Genomic DNA, 5,097 nt, shown 5'->3' on the forward strand with positions numbered 1-5,097 from the left:
AATATGTATTCTATTTACCACCTGTTAGAGGTATGGCAGGTGTCTTCTGTTCAGTGGGCAGCTTTCCTTATCTCTTCTACACCCACTGCTCCCTCCAGGGAGACATCTGCTGATAATAGCTATTATAATGTCCCTGCATGGCTGATAAGAACTACAGCATCCCATTGGGAGATGTGAGCCCAGAGGGAGGAGCCAAGCATTCCTACCTGGATATAATCTGGAGATTCTGGAACACCAGCACGGCTTCTGCACTGGATTGCCCAGAGGAACAGCAGCTGCCTCTGCCACTGGATCTTCAGAGGCAGAGACTGCACCTTTCTCCAGGATCCCTGCTCCAGCAGAGCCAGCCCTGGCACTGCAGGAGGGCTGAGCCACAATTCCAATGGTTCTGCTGCCAACAGCCTGACCCACAGGGTGTCAGGCTGGGTTCTGACTCTGGCAGTGTTGTTCTAGTTTACTGCATTTTTGGGTTTTTTGGTGGTTTGTTTTGTTTTTTTTTATTCTCTTCCCTAATAAAGAACTGTTATTCCGGCTGCCATATCTTTACCTGAGAGCCCCCCTTAATTTCAAATTTATAACAATTCAGAAGAGAGGGTTTACAGTTTCCAGTTCAGGGGAGGCTTCTGCCTTCCTTAGCAGACACTTGTCTTTTCAAACCAAAACACTGAAGGTGGCTTGGATGCACCCTCAGTTCTTCCAAAATCCATCTATCTGTTCCTTGAAATCCTTTTTCCTCCCTGTGGCAGACTTACACTCATCCAAGCCATACCAGCCACCTTCCCAAGTGCTCAGGTGAGGGAGAACAACCCTCCCCAGGTTACTCTGCTGGGCAATGACAGCTCCAAGGACTGTTATCCCTGAGAGCTACAGACAAGGGAGCAAGGGAGCAGTGAGAGGGATTCCAGCTGGGATCCACAAAAACAGCAAATGCAAAACACCTCAAACTGGGCATCTGGGCTCTGCACTGCTGTGCCCAAGTAAAAGGGTCTGATTGTCTTTCCAAGAGAAAGAGTGAGTACTTCTGGGAGAAGGAGGGCTGGAGTACAGCCAGAGCAGCTGTGCTTCCTGGGGATCTCATCTCAGTGTTCTTAACCTACAGGACCTGCAGGCACAGATTCTGTGTATTCACTAAGAGTTGCAGAAAACCAGGTTTGCTTGGCAGTGTGACAGCAGCTTCCCCAGCCTGGCTTGTGCAGGAGACACTGAGCCAGGACACACTGCAGCCTTGGAGAGCCAAGAGTGTTCCCACAACTGCTGGGAACTGTGTCCCTGATGTCCCAGCACAGGCCTGGCAGAACACCTGAGTCACCAGGAGGTGTGTCTCAGTTTGGGAAGACAGGAGTCTGCTAAGGAAGGCAGGAACCTCCCCTGAAATGGAGAATGTAAACCCTCCCCACCCCTCTGAATTACTATAAATTTTAAATTTAAATTAAGGGACTCTCAGGCAAAAAATATGGGAGCAGGAAATAACAGTTCTTTACTAGGGAAGAAAATAATAAAAGCATAAAATAAACAATGCAGTGAACTAAACAACACTGACAGAGTCAGAACCCAGCCTGACACCCTGTGGGTCAGGGTGTTGGCAGCAGAACCATTGGAATTGTGGCTCAGCCCTCCTGCAGTGCCAGGGCTGGCTCTGCTGGAGCAGGGATCCTGGAGAAAGGTGCAGTCTCTGCCTCTGAAGATCCAGGGGCAGAGGCAGCTGCTGTTCCTCTGGGCAATCCAGTGCAGAAGCCGTGCTGGTGTTCCAGAATCTCCAGATTATATCCGGGTAGGAATGCTTGGCTCCTCCCTCTGGGCTCACATCTCCCAGGGGGATGCTGTAGTTCTTATCAGCCATGCAGGGACATTCAATAGCTGTTATCAGCAGATGTCCCCTCCCAAGGGAGGAGTGATTGTGATCACTCAAAGAGAGATAAGGAAAACTGCCCACTGACAAAAGACAAGTGCCATACAGATGGTAATAGAATACATCTTGCCCTGCAATCTGGAACAGAGTGCCATGTTTAGGTCACAGCACTCTGCAGGAAGTCCTGGGGGCACAAGAGCTGGCCTGAGCAGCTCTGCTGCAGGTGACATTCAGTACCATCCACCCCCAAAAGTCATGGAACACAGACCTCAAAAGCCATTCCACCACATCCCAACTGCTTCTTCAAATAAGCACAGCACAGGTGGCTCCTCCACTCACTGGGCTGGGCCTGTTCCAATGGCAGGAGGTGTCTCAGTCCAAGCCAGTCTGAAGGAGAAACCCAAAATGAAGCTACAGATAAAGTTCCCCCAAGTTTCTCCCTTCCACCATACCAGCTGGGAGCTTTTTATGCCATCCCAGAGGACACTCCAAGGAACAGACAAGTTCTATCAAGACAAACCAAGGAACTTGGCTATGGACATTAACCCAGACCCAAAGCACAGCTTAAATCGGAGGCCTAGAGAGCTGGTGCCACCCCACTCAGGGCAGAGCCAACACCAGCATCACATCAGGTGGCTCAGGGCCTTATCCAGGTGCATGTAGGTGACTTTGGAGCATGGTGTGTTTGTACAGTGTTCTAGACAGCATCACCACTGTGGGATGTCATCACCACTGTCATTCCCACACATGGGATGACATCTTCATTTTCAAAGGCCCTGCTTTACTTATTTGCTTATTCTGAAATATTTGCTTACTCTGAATATTTGCTTATTCTTAAAGAACATTGCTGCAGTGAATTTATTTGTACATTATTTCTGAACCCTATGATGCACCTTGCTCTTGTTTACACAAATTTGATCATTCTAATTTCTCTATTTTAGTTCCTTTTTCCTATTTCAATAATATTTATTTAAAAGGACAAAAAAATATATGAAGAACATTAATGTAGAGAGCAATGCAATATATGTCACCATTCAAATAACAACATGTATCTAAATTAACAAACATACAGTAAATTGTGTTGTACTTTTCATCCTTTGAGATATAAAATTTAATTTCAATATGCAATTTTTACTGTGGCTGCCTTAATTTTCCTCAGATTTTTTTTTTTCTTGAAAAAAATCATAGAATTATAGATAGAACACCTGAGCTGGAAAAGACATACAAGGATCATCCAGTCTGACCCCCACCCTGCACAGACCCCCCAACAATCCCACCCTGGGCATCCCTGGCAGCGCTGCCCAAACACTCCTGGAGCTCTGGCAGCCTCGGGGCTGTGCCCATTCCCTGGGGAGCCTGGGCAGTGCCAGCACCCTCTGGGGGAAGAGCCTTCCCCTGATACCCAGCCTGACCCTCCCCTGGCCCAGCTCCAGCTGTTCCCTCAGGTCCTGTCACTGTCACACAGAGCAGAGGTCGGAGCTGCAGCCCCCAGTGGGCTCTGACCTCAGGCCCCAGGGTGAACAGACCAAGTGCCCTCAGCCACTCCTCGTGTGGCCCCTCCAGACCCTTCCCTATTTCTGTGACCCTCTTTTGGACACTCTCCAACGACTTCAGACCCTTCTTATATTGCAGTGCTCAAAACTGCCCCTCGGGCTTGAGGTGAGGCTGCCACCATGCAGGGGGTGGGGGAGCCACCCATTGTTCCAAACTGGCCTTTGATACTCCAGGGCTTTCATCTGTAGCCTTGGGCAATCAGCCCCAGGTGGACACAGAGGCTGCCTGTTGGGAAATGAGGTGCACAGAGAGCACTAAGCAGGCAAATGCTGCCTCTTTCCTCCGTTCCTCCAGGCTGTATCTCCCATGCACTGAGTCTGCTCTCACACCCTGGTCACACATCCCTCCTGACTCTGAGCTCCCAGAGGAGCAGGTGATGATGCAGTCTCACACAAATACTGGTACCTGCCTCCAGAACAACAATTTCTGCTTGAGTTGGATCTAGAGAACAAGGTGCTGCTGACTCAAAAATCCCCCATGGCAGAGCATCTGCAGTTCTGAAGGCAGTGGTAAACTGCCCTCCATGCCAAACACTGGATTCTCATCTCCAGCTCCTGGGTCTTGCCAATCATTTGCTTCTTTAGCATGGCTGAGGTCAAACAAATCCTCCAAACTCTCATTCCATGTACAGCCTCCAAAAAGACTGACCCTGGTTCTTGGAGGACAAAGCTTATGAATTAATGATCAGCCTGCAGGCCAGGATAATATCTCAACCTTGATGGACATATTCCTTAAGTCATACTCTGTTCTACATTTAGCTGGGAATTTATCTCAGGTTGTTGACAATGACTGTGCACCTGACTATGTATGGATTCAGGTTTTAAAATTCATCCCCAGGCAGGCTTGGAAGCAAGCTCGAGGGCAGGAGGGGAGCGGAGGCGGCTCAGGGCTGTCAGCTGGAGGCGATCTGCCGGAGATGTTGAGTTGTGTGTGTGGGAAGAGCTCAAAAATAGTATTAATTTTAAAATCCTGGGATTCTAGAGCAGGCTGCCGGAGCCTGGCTCCCAGCTTGGCAGAGCCAGATCCAGGGGATCACCCGGCAGGAACCACACCAGGGGTAGGAGGCAGCTCACACCCTGCCCTGTGCTCTGTGAGGGATCTGTGAGGGATCTGTGAGGGCTCTGCTTCCAGAGCACTGCAGCTGGGAACCCAGAATCATGGAATCACAGCTCCATTAAAGTCTCGAAAAAGCCTTCTAAGATCATGGAGTCTGACCACTCTCCCAGCATTGCCATATTCACCGTGAAGCCATGTCCCCAGGGGCCATCTCCACGCATATTTTGAACGTTTTCAGGCATGGTGATTCCACCATTCCATGCCCACTGCCCTGGGCAGCCTGTGCAAGGGCCTGACCACCCCTCTAGGGAAGAAATTTCCCCCATTATCCAACCTCCCCTGGCCCTGCTCCCTGCAGCAGAGCCCGATCCCCCGGCTGTCCCCTCCTGTGAGGAGTTGTGCAGAGCCAGAACAGCCCTCTGAGCCTCCTTCTCTCCAGGCTGAGCCCCCTTCTCTCCAGGCTGAGCCCCCTTTTCTCCAGGCTGAGCCCCCTTTTCTCCAGGCTGAGCCCCTTTCCAGCTCCCTCACCACCCCCGGGGCTCCGTTCCCCCCGCGCCCCTCAGGGTCCTGCGGGTCCCGCGGGGGCCGCTGGGGGGCGCTGTGGGGCCCGCTCCGGGCTCGTTGCTCGGCAACCGCCC

Source organism: Agelaius phoeniceus, chromosome 25 (assembly GCF_051311805.1).
Source record: "Agelaius phoeniceus isolate bAgePho1 chromosome 25, bAgePho1.hap1, whole genome shotgun sequence".
In the NCBI taxonomy this organism is placed as follows: domain Eukaryota; kingdom Metazoa; phylum Chordata; class Aves; order Passeriformes; family Icteridae; genus Agelaius; species Agelaius phoeniceus.